The sequence below is a fragment of the Pseudophryne corroboree genome, chromosome 3 (genome assembly GCF_028390025.1).
Source record: "Pseudophryne corroboree isolate aPseCor3 chromosome 3, aPseCor3.hap2, whole genome shotgun sequence".
NCBI classification, from domain to species: domain Eukaryota; kingdom Metazoa; phylum Chordata; class Amphibia; order Anura; family Myobatrachidae; genus Pseudophryne; species Pseudophryne corroboree.
This window is the reverse complement of record NC_086446.1, coordinates 438,752,819-438,775,312: the sequence shown is the minus strand read 5'-3', so window position 1 is coordinate 438,775,312 and position 22,494 is coordinate 438,752,819. Positions and strand designations below refer to the sequence as shown.

The 22,494-nt window shown below is 45.0% G+C and overlaps 1 protein-coding gene across 4 annotated transcripts in view; it reads left to right on the top strand.

Annotated features, from left to right (window-relative positions):
- SEPTIN9 (septin 9) overlaps nt 1-22,494 on the top strand; it is a 442,263-nt gene that overhangs the window by 364,063 nt on the left and 55,706 nt on the right. The window lies entirely within an intron of this gene.

Below are 22,494 nucleotides of genomic sequence, written 5' to 3'. Positions count from 1 at the left end.
ATGGTCCTTTCGGAGTCCCCAGCATCCACTACGGACTATGAGAAATAGAATAATTGGTAAGTAAATTCTTATTTTATTGCACAAAAGATTAGACAAAGCGGAAGCTAGGGTACAGTCAGGGAGTCAACCCATGTCTGTCCCTATGTCGCCGGGACCTTCGGGGTCTCAGAAGCGCCCACTATCCCAAATAGTTGACACAGATACCGACACGGATTTAGACTCCAGTGTCGACTACGATGATGCAAAATTGCAGCCAAGGGTGGCTAAATGTATTCGATATATGATTATCGCAATTAAAGATGTTTTGCATATTACTGAGGAACCCCCTGTCCCTGACACGAGGGTACACATGTATAAGGGAAAGAAACCTGAGGTCACCTTTCCCTCCTCACATGAGCTGAACGAATTATGCGAAAAAGCATGGGAAACTCCAGACAAAAAAAACTGCAGATTCCCAAAAGGATTCTAACAGCGTATCCTTTCCCGTCACAGGACAGAATACGGTGGGAATCCTTCCCTAGGGTAGACAAAGCTTTGACACGCTTATCAAAAAAGATAGCGCTCCCGTCCCAAGATACGGCTACCCTCAAGGATCCTGCTGACCGCAAGCAGGAGGTTACCTTGAAGTCCATTTACACTCATTCTGGTACGTTGCTCAGGCCGGCAATTGCGTCGGCCTGGGTTTGTAGCGCGGTTGCAGCATGGACAGATTCTTTATCAGCGGATATTGAGACCCTTGATAAGGATACCATTTTAATGACCCTAGGACATATAAAAGATGCTGTCTTATATATGAGGGATGCTCAAAGAGACATTAGTTTACTGGGTTCCAGAATAAACGCTATGTCCATTTCTGCTAGGCGAGTCTTATGGACCCGACGGGGGATGACGACTCAGAGGCATATGGAGTTTTTGCCGTACAAGGGTGAGGAATTGTTTGGAGAGGGCCTCTCGGACCTCGTCTCCACAGCTACGGCAGGTAAATCAAATTTTTTTGCCTTATGTTCCCTCACAATCTAAGAAAGCCCCTCATTATCAAATGCAGTCCTTTCGTTCAAATAAAAGCAAAAGAGTACGTGGATCGTCCTTTTCGCCAGGGGTAAGGGCAGAGGAAAAAAGCTGCACAACACAGCTAGTTCCCAGGAACAGAAGTCCTCCCCGGCCTCTGCAAAATCCACCGCATTACGCTGGGGCTCCCTGAGGGAGTCCGCTCCAGTGGGGGCACGTCTTCTACTTTACAGCCACATCTGGGTTCAATCACAGGTGGATCCCTGGGCAATTTCCCAGTTTCCCAGGGATACAGGCTGGAATTCAAAGAGGTGCCTCCTCGCCGGTTTTTCAAATCGGCGCTACCAACTTCTCCCCTGGAAAGGGAGATAGTGTTACAGGCGATTCAAAAATTGTGTTTTCAACAAGTGGTGGCCGAGGTTCCCCTGCTTCAAAGGGGGAAGGGGTATTACTCAATCCTGTTTGTGGTCCCGAAACCGGACTGTTCGGTCAGACCCATTTTGAATTTAAAATCCCTGAACCTTTACTTAAAACAGTTCAAGTTCAAGATGGAATCGCTCAGAGCGGTCATCGCCAGCCTGGAAGGGGGGGATTTTATGGTATCGCTGGACATAAAGGATGCCGACCTGCATGTTCCCATATATCCCCCTCATCAGGCGTACCTGAGATTTGCGATACAGGATTGTCATTACCAATTTCAGACGTTGCCGTTTGGGCTTTCCACGGCCCCGAGAATTTTCACCAAGGTAATGGCGGAAATGATGGTGCTCCTGCGAAAGCAGGGAGTCACAATTATCCTGTACTTGGACGATCTCCTCATAAAAGCGAGATCACGGGAGAAGTTGCAGAACAGCGTATGAAAAAAAGGGGTGTGTGTCTCCCAGCGCTTAGTTATATCGAGTGAGTTCTATACAAATGAAAATATCAATAATCACACAATTCAAAAGAGTGAAATAAAATCAATTTTCTTTTATTTAAAGGTAAACTATGGGGATTTCCATAAAATGTGTCTTTCACTCCGTTCTAGAATACTAAAAATTATACAGTGGTTCCTAATACCGGTATACTGAAATAAAATAAAACAGAACAAACAACATAAATAACATATATGATAGTGATACGCTATCCTTAGCGATTTATTCAGCAGGCTTCCTCAGGATGGCCGAGTACACCTCATCCCCGCTATTTAAGCCTCCGTGCGGTTTCCGTTTCCATGGTAACCGAGTATGGAAACGGAAACCGCACGAGACAGGCGAAACTAGTTGATTGCTGAGACACTGGATTTTTTGTCTGCCGGCAGACACCCGTCGTTTGTCTCTTTGCGGTTCTTGAAGTAAGTGACTTTCCATAGGTTATGCATGAAGGGAACTGTGCATTCTGTCTTCAGAAAATTGTGACCTGAATGGAAGCTGTATTAAGACTGCCTTTTTGATACAAATAAGTTGTGGAAAATTACTACATTCCTGGGACTTAAGACTCACTTTTTAGTGAGTTCCATTTTGGAAAAATTAACGTTTTTTGGGACTTAAGACTCACCCATCAGTGATTAGTGAATAAATCGCTACGGATAGCGTATCACTATCATATATGTTATTTATGTTTTGTTCTGTTTTATTTTATTTCAGTATACCGGTATTAGGAACCACTGTATAATTTTTAGTATTCTAGAACGGAGTGAAAGACACATTTTATGGAAATCCCCATAGTTTACCTTTAATAAAAGAAAATTGATTTTATTTCACTCTTTTGAATTGTGTGATTATTGATATTTTCATTTGTATAGAACTCACTCGATATAACTAAGCGCTGGGAGACACTCCCCCCTTTTTTTCGTATTCTAATAACGAAGAGGATAGTGGAATCCTCTTTGTTCTCCAGAGCAGCTGTAATTTATCGAGTGAAACAGGAATAAGCGCAGTCCCCTACCTTTTTCTTTTTGCAGAACAGCGTATCCCTTTCACTGAAGGTGTTACAGCGACACGGCTGGATTCTCAATATTCCAAAATCGCAGCTGGATCCTACGACTCGCCTGTCCTTCTTGGGCATGATTCTGGACACAGACCAGAAAAGGGTTTTTCTTCCGGAAGAAAAAGCGCAGGAACTAATGACTCTAATCAAGAACCTGTTGAAGCCGAAACAAATGTCAGTGCATCATTGCACTCAAGTCCTGGGAAAAATGGTGGCGACATACGAGGCCGTTCCCTTCGGCAGGTTCCATGCAAGGACTTTCCAGTGGGACCTATTGGACAAATGGTCCGGGTCACATCTGCACATGCATCAGCGGATCACCCTGTCCCCCAGGGCCAGGGTTTCTCTCCTGTGGTGGCTGCAGAGTGCTCACCTTCTAGAGGGCCGCAGGTTCGGCATTCAGGATTGGATCCTGGTAAACACGGACCCGAGCCTCCGCGGTTGGGGAGCAGTCACACAGGGAAGAAATTTCCAAGGCCTTTGGTCAAGTCAAGAGACTTGTCTTCACATCAACATCCTGGAACTGAGGGCCATATTCAACGCCCTACGTCAAGCGGAGACCTTACTTCGCGACCGACCAGTGCTGATTCAGTCGGACAACGTCACCGCAGTAGCTCATGTAAACCGCCAAGGCGGCACAAGGAGCATAGTGGCGATGGCGGAAGCCACCAGAATTCTTCGCTGGGCGGGGAATCATGTAAGGGCACTGTCAGCAGTGTTCATTCCGGGAGTGGACAACTGGGAAGCAGACTTCCTCAGCCGACACGATCTGCAACCAGGAGAGTGGGGACTTCATCAGGAAGTCTTCGCACAGATTGCAAGTCGGTGGGGATTGCCCCAAATAGACATGATGGCGTCCCGTCTCAACAAAAAGCTACAAAGGTATTGCACCAGGTCAAGAGATCCTCAGGCGGTAGCTGTGGGCGCCCTAGTGACACCGTGGGTGTTCCAGTCGGTCTATGTATTTCCTCCTCTTCCTCTCATACCCAAAGTGTTGAGAATAATAAGAAAAAGAGGAGTGAGAACAATACTCATTGTTCCGGATTGGCCACGAAGGACCTGGTATCCGGATCTGCAGGAAATGCTCACAGAAGATCCGTGGCCTCTTCCTCTAAGACAGGACCTGTTGCAACAGGGTCCCTGTCTGTTCCAAGACTTACCGCGGCTGCGTTTGACGGCATGGCGTTTGAACGCCGGATCCTAGCGGATAAAGGTATTCCGGATGAGGTCATTCCTACGCTAATACAGGCTAGGAAGGGCGTGACATCTAAACATTATCACCGGATATGGCGAAAATATATTTCTTGGTGCGAGGCCAGGAATGCTCCTACGGAAGAATTCCATCTAGGCCGTTTTCTTCACTTCCTACAGACTGGAGTGAATTTGGGCCTAAAGTTAGGCTCCATTAAAGTTCAGATTTCGGACTTATCCATTTTCTTTCAAAAGGAATTAGCCTCTCTGCCTGAAGTACAGACTTTTGTGAAGGTAGTACTGCATATTCAACCTCCTTTTGTGCCTCCGGTGGCGCCTTGGGACCTTAACGTGGTGTTAAGTTTCCTTAAGTCACATTGGTTTGAACCACTTCAAACAGTGGAGTTGAAATATCTCACTTGGAAGGTGGTCATTTTGTTAGCCTTGGCTTCGGCTAGGTGAGTTTCGGAATTAGCGGCTTTATCACATAAAAGCCCCTATCTGGTTTTCCATTTGGATAGAGCGGAATTGCGGACCCGTCCTCAATTCCTACCTAAGGTGGTCTCATCCTTTCATATGAACCAACCTATTGTCGTGCCTGTGGCTACACGGGACTTTGAGGATTCCGAGTCCCTTGATGTGGTCAGGGCTATGAAGATTTACGTGGCCAGAACGGCTAGGATCAGAAAAACAGAAGCACTGTTTGTCCTATGTGCAGCCAACAAGGTTGGCGGCCCTGCTTCAAAGCAGACTATTGCTCGCTGGATCTGTAACACGGTTCAGCAGGCGTATTCTACGGCAGGATTGCAGTTACCAAAATCGGTTAAGGCCCATTCCACTAGGAAGGTGGGCTCGTCTTGGGCGGCTGCCCGAGGGGTCTCGGCACTACAGCTGTGCCGAGCTGCTACTTGGTCGGGGTCAAACACCTTTGCAAAGTTCTATAAGTTTGATACCCTGGCTGAGGAGGACCTCCTGTTTGCTCATTCGGTGCTGCAGAGTCATCCGCACTCTCCCGCCCGTTTGGGAGCTTTGGTATAATCCCCATGGTCCTTACGGAGTCCCAGCATCCTCTAGGACGTTAGAGAAAATAAGATTTTAAACCTACCGGTAAATCTTTTTCTCGTAGTCCGTAGAGGATGCTGGGCGCCCGTCCCAAGTGCGGACTATTTCTGCACGACTTGTATATAGTTGTTGCTTTCATAAGGGTTATGTTATAGTTTCGTCGGTTATGGACCGATGATATGTTCTTGTTCATACTGTTAACTAGATTGTGTATCACAGGTTATACGGTGTGGCTGGTATGAATCTTGCCCTTAGATTAACTAAAATCCTTTCCTCGTACTCTCCGTCTCCTCTGGGCACAGTTTCTCTGAGGTCTGGAGGAGGGGCATAGAGGGAGGAGCCAGTGCACGCCCAGATCCAAAGTCTTTCTTAAAGTGCTCATGTTTCCTGTGGAGCCCGTCTATCCCCATGGTCCTTACGGAGTCCCAGCATCCTCTACGGACTACGAGAAAAAGATTTACCGGTAGGTTTAAAATCTTATTATTTGAATGCTTAAGCAGTAGGTGTATAAAATAAATATGTATATACAGTAGTGGACAAAATTGTGGAAACCTTTTGGAAAATGTCTGTGTTTTTAGGGTTTAATTGCATATAACTGCATTCTTTTTAAACAAAACATGAAGGTATATATCACTGGAAAGATAATTTTTTACACGATATAGTGCAGTACACCACAATGAATTATCTTTATTATAGAAAAGGTTATAGCCAAATAAAGATAAGGAGACTTTATGTAAAGAGTGTGTTTCTTCAACTCAAAACTGACCAATAGGAATGATTGTTCTGAGAGTCAGGCATTGTGATGCCACAAAATGGATACAAAAAGGTGTTCGCAACAAATGTAAGCTTACTCATGCTATCAGAATTGACCGTAAAACAACTTATTTAGTTAGTTGGTCGGTGTTTTTTAGGAGTTTTTTTTTTTTTTATTTTTTTTTTTTACTTTCCTGCAGTAAGCTGTGTAATTTATTTAGGATGACTAGCAAAGTAAAGAGTTGACTCGTCACCTAGAAAGAGATACAAAATAATTACTTTATGTGAAGAAGGTAACACAACAAAATTATAAGTAAATTATATGGCAACATAACTAAAGGAGGAACTTCGAAACTGTGGAGTGAGTATCCTTTCAAAACCAAACTGGTAAAGGTAAGAAAAGATCCACAGCACCATGTTGTGATAGAAGAATGAAAAAACTGTTCTTGAGAGACAGAAACAATCATCTGAGGCAATTCAGAATGATTTACGTGAATGTGGCGTAAACACCAGTGCCAGGACTGTTCGACGCCAACTCCAATATTTTATTTTAAACGCCAGAATTCCAAGGAAAGTCATTTATCTCTCAATCAAAGACAGAAAAGATTAGAATGGGCTAAAAAGCATATTCATTTATCAGAAGAACAATGGAACAGTGTCATCTGGAGTGACGAACCAGAATATCCATATTTGGTAGTGATGAAATGGAATATGTCCGCAGAAGAATTTAAGAAGATTTGCTACCTGAGTACACAACACCTATTGTGAAGCATCCAGCTAGTGTTATGCTGTGGGGATGTATGACAGCAAAAGGTGTGTGACGAATGTGTGTGATCAATGGCACTTTAAACAGCAGCAAATACATCAGTGTCCTGCAGTAGGGAGGGCGGGGCAGTTGATAATCTGACTATGCTGAGCAGTGGGTAATCAGTGAGTGAATAGACGATATGCACATGCAGCGCACGCCCCCGCAGTGCTGGAAATAGAAGTGACAGGAGGCTCCGTCCCTATCCCTAGGCTCCATCCCTTTTCTGACTTTGTTGCGCTTTTGGCATGCCAAAGGTCCCGACCCACTGGCCACCAATGTTGGGAGGTATGTGTTTGCAGCAAAAGGCTTCCCTACAAAGTAATAATGTAAATTGGGCCTCATTCACACCTGATGGCAAAAAAATATCTTTTTCTAATGGGCAAAACAAATGTGCACTGCAGGTGGGGCAGATATAACGTGCAGAGAATTAGATTTGGGTGTGTTATATTGTTTCTGTGCAGGATAAATACTGGCTGCTTTACACTGCAGTTTGAACACACCCCACCCAAATCTAACTCTCTGCACATGTTATTTCTGCCCCCCCTGCACTGCACATGGTTTTGCCCAATAGAGAAAAAGTTTGCTATTGTCAAGTCTGAATTAGGCCCGTTGTGCGAAACTAAGAAATGTACTTTCCCACAGTTCAGTACGCATAACCAGAGAAGGATTTACCACAAAGCAGCCATGGCGGCTGCTTAGGGCCCTGTGGCTCTCAGGGGGCCTATGAGTCCCAGGGAGGCCCGCCGTTAAGGCTGTATGGAGGGCATTTCTGGTGGACCCTGACCTCCATCAAAAATGCCGTAGGGCTGGCTGAATACTCCCAGCAGGCTGTTAGTGATTAGACAACTGTTGGATGTCTGCTCCAGCACATGCCTGTGTTTCCAGTCCTGCAGTATTGGAGGCTACGATCACTCGTATACAATGTGGTCAGTGAGTGTAATAATGGGGTATGGGGGACCTGCTACGTTCAGTGGGGGGAGCACTGATTTAAAATGCAGTAACTGAGTGATGTAATAATGGAATTTAGAACGGAGGGGAGATGGTGCAATCAGTGAAGGGGGAAGTAATATACTGTAATAGAATATAAGCAGGAAAAAAACAAATAATGTAAGAGGCATAAATCAAGAATGAAAATATAGTGCTATTGTTTGTTTGAGATAGGGGGGCCCTAAATCGGTATCTTGCTTAGGGCCCCATGAGGTCTAAATCCACCTCTGCTCATAACTGTTTTCAAAACGTAAAATTGTATTATAAAAGTCATTGTATTATGTTCTAAACTAAATTGCCATTGTAATGATGTATGCTTTTTGGTATATTCTAAAATATCAGTACTACAAGCTGTTAAACTGTAAAAATGCACATTTTTAAATTTCTCTATCTCTATAATATAGTGTGTAATTCCCCCCCCCCCCCCCCCTCCACAATTTCTAATAGAAAACATTCCCCTCTGTACAGAAATCACAGTGAGCTCCCATTTATTTTAAGCGGGCCCAGTGCTGCTGATTTTGGTTCTATTAGGGAAACGTGCAGTCTTACTTCAGAGACTTTCTGGCAGAGCAGTTATCTTTAAGTGGATAGTACTATTATACAGTAGCTTTGCTGCCTGAATCCACCTGCAAAAATGTGAAATACATATTTGTTGTCTTCCAGTTGTTAGGCAGGGGTCTACTACGATATCCCGGCTCTTGGGATCCCGGGGCCCAGCATACCGGCGCCGAGATCCCGACTGCCGGTATGCTGACAGTGGGGCGAGTGGAAAAGAGCCCCTTGCAGGCTCTCCACGCTATTTATTCTCTCTCTAGGGGTGTTGTAGACACACCAAGAGGGAGAATACTTGTCTGTATGCTGAGCGCCGGGATATCGCATGCTTCCCATTGGGTTATTGCAGTTTGGAGGTGAAAACATTTCCTTGTATTTTGTTAGCATGTCTTCAAAGTTGATGAACTCATGTAATGTTTTTAGTGGTAGCATAACAGTACCAGGCCTTAGGAAAACATCTTGTTAGGCAGGTCATCTACATACACCTTGAAACTGCATATGACGAGTCCCGCAATTTGTCCGCAAGAAATTGCCCACAGGTTGCTTACCTTGCTTATCACTGGTGGGAGTCCTGAGGATGGTATGGGCCATTACCGGAGATGATGATGATTATGATTATTATTATTATTAATGGGGGTAGGGACTTTCAGTCCCTTTGTGTGGAACCCGACAGTATCTCTGGACAATATTGCCCAGTGCTGCGTAGATTCTTTTTCCCATAGATGGCTGAAAGGCATATTGTGCCCTAGCTCCCCCATACTGGCCCGCACACACATGGGGCCATCTTGTCTTTCAAGAGGGAAGTTTCCTCTTTCAACTGATGTCCCTGCTTAGTAATTATTGTCTGATGATAAAACAATAACTGAAATGGATATAATAAAAGAAAACCATTTCCTTTGAAAGGGGGGGATCTAAAGCTCTTATCTCCCCTACCTTGTGCCACAGAGAAAAGTGATCCCTTGTTTACTGTAGTGTGTTGTCTAGTTCTTAAAATGGTTGGTCCTGTTGGATTATCATATTTTTCCTACACATAAGTGTTTAAACAAGCAGCGAAAATGTTAGTAAAAAAAATCAGATTTGTTTTGGCCAAAAACTACGCACAGGGGCCGATTAAAAAATTTTTTGTGCCCCCTGCTGGGTGTATTTAGCAATGGGCATCTATCGGAGCTATTCAATTGTTGATCCAATCAGACACCCATTGCTAGTTAAGGCGCCCTTCGGCTCCTGTTTAGCCGCTCATATAAAAAGCCTGAATGGGTGTTCAAAGTCCGGCTTTATACACCGAAACTACGGCCTTTTTAGCACTTTTTTTTTTTTTTTCCCCCTCTCCCATCCAGGGGGTGCAAGAAACACGTGTCTGCCATGGCTAATGAGCATCTATCTGGGCAACAATTGAATAGCTCCAATAGGTGCCCATTACTTTAGACGGCCAGCAGGTGGCATGCACTACAATTGAATCTGCCCCATAGAATCCTGCTTTTTACCGTTTTGTAAAGGTGGGTATTTGGCAAAACAAGAATCACAAAATATTTCTTTGTGTTTTATAAGATGTGGGGAAAAAAATAAAATTTTTGCTTTTGGTTCTCTTTCTTAAATGTCACTAAAAACACTTTTTTGAGGGCGATTTGTGTTAAAAGAAGATGTTTTACATATTACAAGGAGTATAAAGACTAATGGTATTTTCTGGAAAAAAATTGTGTAATTTAAAAAACAAATTATGCTGCTTTCAGACTTTGGGCCTAATTCAGACCTGATCGCTGTTGTGCGAAATCGTGCAGCGGTCAATTATCGAATGATTGCGCATGCCTATGGATCATAATGCGCATGCACGAGGTCAAACTGCGAAAAAATCCTGCGTCTTTTTGATAGTCGAACACAGGCTGATTGACAGGTAGCGGACGTTTGGGGGTGGTAACTGGTAGTTTTCTGTGAGTGTCAGGAAGAATGCAGGCATTCCCAAGCAGTTTCAGGGAGGGTGTGTGATGTCGGCTTCAGCCTGATTCTATCGCACTGTAGGAGTAGGTCCTGGGCTACGTATAGACTGGAAAAACCATTCAATGGTGCGTGAGTTGCAAAAGGATTTGCAGCTGACCGCCATTTGCAAAACTTTTCGTACGGCGTATGCAGACTTGCGTGGGGTGGATTTTCACTCTGTCCGGGCGGCGACTATCCAGTGGCAAACCTCTGCGAATTTGGAGATGTGCCATCAGTTGTGAGTTATGCCCTTAGAGCTGGCAAATTCTCAGGTCTCAGCCCTGACCCCGGAAAATTGTTAAAGGAGTACTAGTGATGTTGGAATGTGACGTGCCCTAACATCACAAAATAACTTCAGTACAAGGGTGAGGGAACCCTCAGCAGTGAAGGTATTTTCAGGGAATTGTATTATTCAGCTAGGTTTGGTTTGTGTTGCCCTTAGTAAAACAAATATAAGCTTAAAACTGTACACTGGGCTTCATCAGACACACCTAGTGTTCACTCTAGGCTGTTTTAGCAGGGCGCCGCGCCCTGCCCGTTTTTTAACAGGCAAAACCCGCCCTGCCCCTTTTGCGGCACCCTGCTAGAACAGCCGCCCGCTCCCTGCCCTCCCGGCGTGTATAGATGCCGTGCGCATGCGCGCGGCATCCATTCACGCATTGGGAGAGGGCTGGGGGAAGCCCAGCACCGACGGAGGTGCTGGGCACGCCCCCAACAGTGACGTCGCCGGCCTCAGACGCTCTCTATAGTAGCGTCTGTGGGCCGCACCGCCCCCTAAAATGACGGAGGCGTGGCCACGCCCCCTAATTTGCGTGGCCGCGCCCCCATTTCGGACATTTCTCCAGACACTCCCTAGAAAAGGTCAGTTGCCACCCACAAATGCCCGCTCCCTGTCAATCTTACTGCAATCGCCAGTGCGATCTGATTTTTTTGCACCATCCCGTCGCTGCCCGGTGATCCCCGTCGCTGCGGACCGTCGCACCTGCGCATTGCAGTGCATACGCATGCGCAGTTCAGACCTGATCGCAGGCTGTAAGAAAATGCAGCCTAGCGATCAGGTCTGAATTAGGCCCATAGTCCTTAAAGCTGGTGTGTGTTATGCAGTTCCCCTGGTACTGTTCTCTGTTCTTATAAATTTTATGTTAGAACTGTTTTTTTCCTTTTGTGAGTTATTTGTCATATTATGAATTCATTAACATTGTGGCTCTATAATACAGCACTGTAAATTGCATGCTATAAAATGGGACTATGCCAGCCCAGTACCAGGGAAACCACTCCCTCTGAATGTAGACATCCAGTCTCTTTCGGTGTGATGTATCAAAGTTTAATTGTGTTGATAAACCTCTGAAAACTGTAATACATACTGTATGTATACCCATATGTATTAAAAAGGGTCTGCAGCACATATCCGTTATATTCGCTGCAGACCCGCTGTGTAGCAGCAGTCCTCATAGAATTCTATGGGGCTGTCGCCGCCTACATGGGGAGGGGCAATTCGCTGTGCAGATCTTCTGCAAGATCTGGAAAAATAAATATATATAGATGGTATTGTCTCTAGAAGTGTAAGCACTTCTGAAGGATCCCCCTCCATCCCCCGACGATTGGACAGGCTGATGGACGCGTGTGCGCAATGGGACAGTCTGTGAAGTCCTCTTCGCAAGGGACAACTTTTATCGGAAGAGCTGTCCCAGGAGGTAGGTATTCGTGCATACTATGCTTGCGACAGTGTAGAATATAGAGCATAGTTTATGTAGTACATATATTCATTTTTATTTTTTTATTTTTTTCTCTCGCATATATAAACAGGGTGCCTCTAACATCTGATTTGTCTGTTGGCTTTAGTAGAGCGGCAAGGACAAGAGTGGTGGATTAGTATACAGTCTGCGTGTGGTTTATAAAAACAGGTAGTGGTGACAGAGCCATTTCTTGCTGGCTTTTTGACAAGTCACCTGCTTCCATTCTAGCATTGCCCTTTTTTGTTTTTTGTTTTTTTGTTTTGTTTTTTTAACTCTAATCTATGTGGTCTTCCAGCCTCTTCTGTGGTTTTCTCTCACAAAATGTACTGCCTTATTAGGGAGGTCAGACATATCTTTTTCCTGTAGGTCTTGTGTATATACAGGTTGAGTATCCCTTATCCAAAATGCTTGGGACCAGAGGTATTTTGGATATCGGATTTTTCCGTATTTTGGAATAATTATACACCATAATGAGATATCATGGCGATGGGACCTAAGTCTAAGCACAGAATGCATTTATGTTTCATATACACTTTATACACACAGCCTGAAGGTAATGTTAGACAATATTTTTAATAACTTTGTGCATTAAACAAAGTGTGTGTACATTAACACAATTCATTTATGTTTCATATACACCTTATACACACAGCCTGAAGGTCATTTAATACAATATTTTTAATAACTTTGTGTATTAAACAAAGTTTGAGTACATTGAGCCACAGAAAACAAAGATTTCAGTATCTCACTCAAAAAAGTCCGTATTTTGGAATATTCCGTATTTCGGAATATTTGGATATGGGATACTCAACCTGTATAGATATTCATGACATGAACCAGAGGAAAATCTTCAGTGTGCGGGTGTCATGGGAAGGTTAATAAGGAAAATGTATTCAACCTAAAGCTTGATGTTTATTGGCTTTAATTGAATACAAATTATTAGGGGGAAAAACTAGCTACATTTTTAAAAAGCGTGCAGAACTATGTGTTTTAAAAACAACTTATTAGTATACATTCTAGCACCCCGCACCTAATCAGTGAGGAGGGCATATTTTAATTTTTAAGGGCAAAATGTCACATGTGATATATTGCTACAGTAGCTGTAGCAATACATAACACCTAAGATTTTGCCCTTAAAAATTTAATATATGCACTCACTGATTGGATGCAGGGTGCTAAAATGAACACTAGCGAGGGAATTTAATTGACAGTGGGAAATTGTGAAAATCCCTGCGGTGTGGCATTTTTCCCGCGGCACATGGTTTTCCACCCCCAGCGCAAGTGAGCGGGGTGGGGCGAGGGGGCGGCCACCTAGGTAAAAGCCAATCCCGGGATTCCATTTTTCAATCCCGATACCCGGGATTGAAAAAAATGGCCCGGGATTGGCTTCCCTAGTTCTGAGAATGCTCTGTAGGTCTGCACAGGGTGCCTGTCAGGAGTGTCTAAAGGACTGTCTGGACAGCAATGCCGCAGCGATACTGACTGGCACCCTGCTAGCCAGACGCAGGGACTGTGGGTGGCTCCTTTTCTGCCCCAGAGAGCCTTGCACTCTGTGCGGCAGCACAACTTGCACACCCCTAGTTACAGTGCTGATGCAGACCATATGGGAAAGATGGCACTGCACTTCTGCTGCGTTCTGATGTACTTTGCACATAAGATGTTCAATACAGAAGTAGGTTGCTCATATAATATTCAGTGTTAATTTCTGGTTGACAAAAACAATAAGTCAAAGTAGGGACATAGGCTAGTAGCAGGTGTGCCCTGGCTGCGGTCTACCATAAGTATCTGATTGTTTTAAAAAATAGTTCTGCCCAATGATCAGACTCGTGTAACTTGAGGCATGCCAGGGCAATGCAAGGCATTAGAGATTCCTGTACAGTACATGTATTAATGCGATCTTTGAATACCATAGTGATTTATACGACTGTGTGCTCTAGTTTAAAAGAGGAGTTTGATTGCTGGAGGCCTGGGCGAGGTTTGGGGTTGGAAAGAAAGGGCTGTTCTGGGCACAGTTTTATTTGTTATAGAGACCAGTATTTGGCCGTCCCTGCCTTGTGCCTTTATTATGACTGCTATTTAATAGGTTTCATTTCCATATTGTTGATTATAGTGATTTATCTGTCATTGTATGAATGTCATGAAATAATACTTCTCATCCAGTTCTAAAACATCAGAACGCTTAAATGTCATTGGCAGGAAATATAATGACATGTCATGGATATAACTGGTTTACTCATTCCATAGTAAAATAATTTGCATATCTTTCGCTGGTAACCTTTCACTTTAATGACCAATTAGTAGCTGATGCTGTAGTGATACATTAATTACCACCATTATGTCATTTATTCTTCATGATTTGCGCTCCTATGATTATTAGTACAGCCCACACAATGGCTGCTATCAATATGTGGAGTTGACAGGAACTCTGAACAGGAGGATGCTGTTAAAATACCGTCAGTTTGTATCCTGACAGTCAGAATCCTGGCATATCCCGAGGTAAGACTATGGGTTATGGTTAGACTCTAGGGCAGGCTTGGCCAACCTGTGGCTCTCCAGCTGTTGAAAAACTACACATCCCAGCATGCCCTGCCACAGTTTTAGCAATACTTAATAGCAAAACTGTGGTAAGGCATGGTGGTACTTTTATATTCACAACAGCTGGAGAGCCACAAGTTGGCCAGGCCTGCTCTAGGGGGAGGATTAGGGTTAGGCTGCGGGGCTTGGGGAGAATTAGGGTTAGGCTGCAGGAGGGGTGGGATAGGGGTAGGGTAAAAATACTGAGGTGTGTCTGAATTTTGGCCATCGGGATCATGTTGCCGATTGCTGGGATTTCGTTCCCAGCCCCTTTATAGGAATGGCAACAGCACAAGTTGTTTCTCTGTTACAAAAATGACATCATGCTATAGAAAATGTTAATAGATGATTCAAGCTAAAATTTTGCATAATTTAAACTTACTCTGTTCATAATTCTACTGTGTCCCTAGGCCAGTAATGGCTAACCTTTACACTTCAGTTGTTGTTGAACTACACATCCCAGCATGCCCTGCTACAGTGTTGCTATTTGGCCTTGCTAAAACTGATGCAGGGCATGCTGGGATGTGTAGTTCAACAACAGCTGGAGTGTTAAGGTTAGCCATCACTGCCCTTGGCTATCCTTTTTCTAACTATAGTAACTCATGATAGCATTGAATAATTACTTTCCTCAAAATTGCATTGCGTTTCTAATTGCTAGTTACTGAAAAGTTTGGGAACTTTCTTTATATTCTTGAAAATGTTTGTTTTAGAGCAGTTTTTCACCTTTTATATATTCGCCTACCACCATCTCCCACATTAGACCTTTGGAGGTCCCTACCCTGGATTACCCAGGGATTACACTAGCACTACCACGGTTCATTTATCTTGGAACCTCTGTTGGCCAGTTTTTATAATCTATGTGCGGTAGGATGAATGGTTTCTAATTTGCAGACCTTGATGATGTATATGTCCCCAGAGTCCTACAGAATTGTGTAAACCATGGGAAGAGACCTTCTTCAAAGCAATGGGGGTGTTTACAAATGGATATTACTAAAAAGGAAGACTGAAAAGCCCTTACATGTAACAGATAATTTTATCTTGTGTATTCCTTACCTGTACCCTATTAAGACTCCCATAGGCTGTATGTCACAACTAGACTGACTGGCATATAAAAGGGTTTGTGATACTAGATGACTGCAGTCTCTTGACTAGAGGTTTTGTGAAGTCTGTGATTATTAAAGTTACAGGAAACATTGTATTGATAAAGGACTGCTTTTCCGGATAGTGGTCATATTGCTAGAGTATGCTGCAGACATCAGTGTCTGAAATAGTTAAAGTACACTGGGGTAGAGGTCATGCAGCAGTGAGTAATGGTTCCTGCAAGTTTGGGCAAATACTTCTCACCCAAAAGCACATTGGCAGCAGCCATCAGTGTGTTACTATGGCGATGCCAATCATCACCATTATACAGGATAGGGAGGGGATTTAGGGATTTTATGGGAAACTACATTGGAAGAATGTTGTGATACTTGAGGCATTATAGCAGCTGATACTGTTGGCAACATTGCTCTCAGACAGTTCAAAGTATAAACTTGTAAATGACTCGCTTGCACACATTTCTGTAATTGTTTAATGTCCATTTGCCTAGGTGCGAGCAGACATTTTGTGACCTGAACCAATATTGTATATACTGTACACATGTAGTATATGGTGTCCTCTCCTGCTGGTGGCGGTGTTATGGTGTGGAAATGTTTTTTTGGCACACTTTAGGCCCCCTGATGTAAATTGAGAATCCTTTTATGGCCACACACCTCTTCTAATGGCTGCTTCCAACAGGATAATGCACCATGTAAAAAGCACCGATCCTCTAAGGATGGATCCAAGGACATGACGGGGCATTCTGTGTACTCCACAGACAGCAGATATCAAACCTATAAAGCAACTTCTTGATGTGGTGGAACGGGATTGTTGCAGCATGAATATGAAGCTGACACCTATGTAGCAACTGCTATTGCAGGGGCAGGCAATACTCCAGCTGCGGTGAAACTACATAACCCTGCATGCCCTAACAGCAAAATTGGCATTGCATGCTGGGATGTGTAGTTCCAAGGCAGCTGAAGTGCAACATTTTGCTTGCCTCCGTGGTATCATGTCAATGTGGACCTTCTTGGGTCTATGCTGTTGGGTGCTGGTGTCATACTCTGTACTAGTGTGTGTGTGTGTGTGTGTGTGTGTGTGTGTGTGTGTGTGTGTGTGTGTTCATTTATGCCTGAAAGTTTTTTTGTTTTTTTTCTTTGGTTTTTTTTTTGTTTTGTTTGAAACCATGTCAGATCATGTGCGTAGTTGAATAGCTATTTCCTGTGCTTTCTTCCCTTTTTAACTGCCCTCATCTAGCACTTAAGTTAATGTATAGTTTAACCCATTCTGGAGCAGGCCGGAGTACCAGATTTTATTGTTTAATGGTATTTCTCTGCCTACTGAGAAATTTCTTTGAAGTAAAAAAATATTATATTTCTCAAGCATCCGTAAGGGATATTGGGGGAAACTAGTACGATGGGGTATAGACGGGGTCCAAAGGAGCCAGTGCACTTTAAATTTCTTCAACTGGGTGTGCTAGCTCCTCCCCTCTATGCTCACTCCCACAGGCGGTTTAGAAAAAAGTGCCCTCAGGAAAGGATGCACATCTCTGCAGCTCCAGAGTTTTCTTCAATTTTCTTTTAAACGTATTATTTTCTGTATGCTGTCTGGGCAACCGCATACCTGCGCCGTGGGAGTTAGGGGGGGTGGTTACCGGCCTTTTGAGGTGCAGAGCTGCTTCCCCCCTGCAGGACCTCTACGCCTATGCTGCCGCAGCACGCCGCACACCCCTAACGTTGCCTGAAGGTGACATTGTGGTGAGTACAAACCGGGGGTCCCGCTAGGGGGGCACCCCATTTCAAAGTGCGGCTGACCACTGGCGTGGCATACTGGACCCTCCTGGGGGGGTCCCGCTAAGATCCCCCGTGTAGAACTGGCACAAAAGGGCTTGACTAGCACTTGTGATGTTTTAAGCTATATAGGAGACTTTGCCAGTATAAATATTCATTATAGCTCCGGTGCCATTAGAGGGGACGGAGTTAACGCAGAGCTGGACCTGAGGCGTTTTGGCGCCTTCCTCTGCTTACTGCAGCCATCAACAGCACACACAGCGCTTCCTGCCTCACAAGACACGCTGGAAAACTGGTACAGGATGTAGCAAAGGGGGAGAGCCGCTAGTGTACACTATCCTGATCCTCTGTAGGACAAAAATTGTTAGTGTTTACTGTGTTTTAGAAAGCTGACAGCCTCACTGGGGCTGTGCAGCTTAGGGTGTGTTGGTGTCCTCTCTTCTGTGTCTCCTCTCACATACAGTAGAGCAGGCTTGCGTTATAACTGTCTATGTTACAGTGTGTCACACCAGATTCTCTCCATTATCTACTGATTCTGTTTCCTGTGAACAATGCAGCCAATCTTCACAAATCAGTGAAGGGGCTGGGGGAGAGGGTACGGAGCCCCGCTGTTTAAGGTCTCTTAAGGCTATGATGTCAGATATGTCTTCCCAGCTCACTGCTAATGTGCTTAAGACTTGGCTACTACAACAAGCTGTTGCAGATTTTGCTGCTAGGGCTGATGTTCAGCCCCCCTCTCTCATGCAGGTCCACAGAAGCTTGGTTTCCCTGCTCTGCTATCTGATACAGATGATGATATACAAGATGATGGGGATTACCTGGATCCCGGTAGTGGGAATTTTGATGCTGCTCAGGGTATTGAACCCCTCATTTTGGCTATAAGGTATGTTAATGATCCCTCTAGAGCAGGGCTGGCCAAACCGGTCCTCGAGATCTACCAACAGTTCATGTTTTCCAGGCCTCCTGGAGATCTGTAGAATTGTCAGTTAGGAATGAATGCAGCACATCTTAATTAGTAATGATTACACCTGTGCACCAGCTAGGTGGTCTGGAAAATGTGTACTGTTGGTAGATCTCGAGGACTGGTTTGGCCAGCCCTGCTCTAGAGGATGCTTCGTCACAGCAGTCGTTTTTCTTTGTCCAAAACAAGCCCAATGTCACTTTCCCTGATTCTCCAGAGTTAGATGACTTATTCAAGCAGGCCTGGAAAAATCCATACAAAAAATTCCAAGTGTCCAAAAAGTTTTTGCGCACTTTCCAATTTGCTCCTGAAAGTAGAAAATGTTGGGCAAAACCCCCTAGAGGGTGGATGTCTCAGTCTCTCGCCTGTCTAAGGAAGGCGGTGCTGCCTGCCCCAGGCTCCTTTACCCTGAAGGATCCAGGGGATCGGAAGATTGAGACTACCCTAAAATCTGTATACTTCAGCCGGCCTTTCTCAAAGACCAGTCATTGCGGGTTGCTGGATGACCCATGCTATTCATTTTTGAGCAGATTCAGGGGGGCCTCTCGGAGGATATGCCCTTAGTAACTATGGTAACCGTCCTGAAGCACATTCAGGACACTTCCCATGTCCTCTGTGATTCCCTCAAGGAGATGGGGAACATTAATGCTCGGACGTCTGCCATGGCAGTGTCGGTGCGCAGGGCCTTGTTGCGTTAGTGGATTGCGGACGCAGAATCCAAATGTAATGTGGAATCCCTCCCTTTTTCTGGGGAATGTCTTTTTGGGGTTGAACTGGATACATGGATTTCCAAAGTTATGGCTGGGAAATCCACATTTCTCCCATCTGGGGCCCCGCCGGCGAGACGCTCCTATCCGGGCCGTCTGTCCAGTCCTTTCGGTCTCGTACATTTCGAGCAAAGGCCAGAGGTGCCTCTGACGCTGCTGCTCCTCAGGAGGCTTTGGATGCTGTGCATGCTTTGAAGATCTCTGTGAAGTGCACGGCTCGGGTCAGAAAAACGGATTCCTTGTTCATGCTCTATGATGCGCAGAAGAAGGGTTACCCTGCTTCAAAGCAGTCCATTGCTCGTTGGATTCGGCTTACTATCCAACAGGCCTATGTCCTAGGTCTCTGAAGGCGCACACTGCAAGATCGGTGGGCTCTTCCTGGGCGGCTGCCCGTGGAGTCTTGGCCTTGCAACTATGCCGAGCTGCTACCTGGTCGGGGAAGAACACCTTTGTGACGTTCTACAAGTTTGATACCCTGGCCAAAGAGTATACCCAGTTTGGGCAGGCGGTGCTGCAGCAGTCTCCGCACTTTCCCGCCCGTTCTTTGGGATGTCCCCATCGTACTAGTTTCCTCCATTATCCCTTATGGATGCAAGAGAAAATAGGATTTTAATACCTACCGGTAAATACTTTTCTCGTAGTCCATAAGGGATATTGTTCGGCCGCCTCAGTGCGTTGACTTTTCTGCAGGTTCTTGTTCTATAGTTACCCGTTCAGCTGTTGTTGTTACGAGCCATTGTTGATTGTTTTATGTTTGTGGTGTGCTGGTTTGTAAATCTCACCACCCTTTGTTATCGTATTCCTTCTCTCATATATGTCCTTTCTCCTTCGACACATTTTTACCTATAACTGCCTGTGGGAGGGGGCATAGAGGGGAGGAGCCAACACACCCAGTTAAAGAAATTTAAAGTGCACTGGCTCCTTTCGACCCCGTCTATACCCCATCGTACTAGTTTCCCCCAATATGTATGTACTACGAGAAAAGGATTTACCGGTAAGTATTCAAAATCCTATTCTTTTCTGCACTCTCTTTAGGAGAAATCAGAACGGCTTGAGCTCCGCTCTTTGTACATATTCTCTGATTTGTAAAACATTGCACCTCCTAGTTGCACGGCCTTTTCACCTCCTGTCACTTATAGTGATTTAGTAAATGATGCTGCCGCATAGGCAGCTTACAATGCAGGTCCTGTACAGTCTTCCCCAGTGATACTGCAGTGCTGCACTGCTCAGTCTCTCCTGTCCTGAGTCCTTTCTCATCTTCTTAAGTGGTTGTCCTGTGCACACACGGACCACCCCGTCTATCTCGCAAGACAGGTAGTGGAGACCTTTCTCAAGTGTGTTTTGGATGGGGAGAGCAGGGTAGGCAGGCGGGGGCCTCTGTAGTATTTGATGAAAAAAATAAGAGCAGGCAGTCCGAGCCCTGTAGCAACTGCACTCCCTGCACCCACGGTCCTGTTGAAGAAAGATGGCTATATAAATAAAATTATCATTATTTTTAGTGTTACGCACCTGTTTCCTTCCCAAATTCCACGTTGTCTACCTTCCTCATATGTTCCAAGCTGTATTGCATGACTGAAGTTCTCTATCCCTTCCTTGTAATGGCTCGTACTACTCTCCATTCACTCACACATCTCCCCTGTGCCTCCTAATTCTCTCCACTTCTTCTGTCACTGCAATCAGGACTATGCAAGTGATCTTTGCAATGTGTTCTGTACAGTAGCAATAGGGTCTGTGCACTGCAGCTGCCAAGCAGTTGTGGAATGTAACTTTTCCCATATATAGGGACAAGAACACTTGAGTGGTCATACACAAGCTTAAATGGCCTCTAGTAAATGTTTTACATAAACACGCAGGAGTGCACACTTGTTTATAATTAGGAGCTAAAAATAATGTAACAACTGGTCGCTAAGGGGAAGATTTATCAAAGCTAGGTGAAAGATAAAGTACTAACCTGTCGGATACTGCCATTTTACAGGCTGTGTTTGAAAAGTACAATGGTTAAATCAACCTCCCCCTGAAGGATAGATATGTAAAATCACCACTCGCTCTATTCAGTACAGAATACCCCTGTGCAGTTATTTTATTATAATTATAATATAGATGTACAGTGGTATTCTGTTTTGAATAGAGCGGGTGGTGGTCAGATGGTGTTCACGCTAGGCTGTTTTAGCAGGGCGCCGCGCCCTGCCCGAATTTTTCTTTTTAAGGCAAAATCCACCCTGCCCCTTCTGCGGCGCCCTGCTAGAACAGCCGCCCGCTTCCTGCCCTCCCAGCGTGTAAAGATGATGCGCACGGCATCCATTTACGCTATGGGAGAGAGCTGGGGGAAGCCCAGCACGCACGCCCCCAACAGTGACGTCGCCGGCCACAGACGCCCCCTATAGCAACGTCTGTGGGCCGTACCGCCCACTAAAATGACGTTTGCATGGCCACGCCCCCGTCTCGGGCGCGCGCCAATATGCCCCCTGGGTCCGGCGCCCTGCCCTATTTGAATCCTAGAAGGAACACTAGTCAGATGTGCAAGCCTGTGTCTGGTGGTCTTTACCAGTGGGTGGTTTTCAGTTTGCTGGTCGTCAGGGTCCCAGTGCACAGTAAACCGGCGCCGGAATCCCGACAGCCGGCATACCTACACTGTTTCTCCCTCTTGGGGGTTCATGACCCCCCTGGAGGGAGAATAGATAGCATGGTGCGCGTAGCGCGCCACCGTGCCTGCAGCGTGGCGAGCGCAGCGAGCCCGCAAGGGGCTCATTTGCGCTCGCCAAGCTGTCGGTATGCCAGCGGTCGGGATTCCGGCGCCGGTATGCTGTGCGCCGGGACTCCGACAGCTGGCATACCATACTACTCCCTTACCAGTGACTCCTCTCACTTGTGTGGGTCCCTCTAGCAGCAGTCACATGCTGTTCACTTACTGGCATTGTATATTCAACTCAATAGGCAAGTGAAAAAGCATTTTAATTCTGTACTTTGGTATGCCATTCACATGTGGTATGTTGGGCATTCATATGTGTGGCATTCACAATGCATTTACCATTCATTTCGGTGGGGTTTCTAGTGCATGTGTTAGGTCCGTTTGAAAGGAATGTGAGAAGCATTAGTCATTAAAAATAAACAAAATAAGGCAGTTTAGCGCTGTGCAAATTTCTGAAATGGTTATGGATATGAACAGCTTATTTGGTGTTTATAGATAGATAATTAATTTAATTTAAATAAAACACCAACTAAGCTGAATCCCTCCTGGAAAAAAGAAAGAATTCACCCACTTACACCTGAAGACTGCTAGGACCCT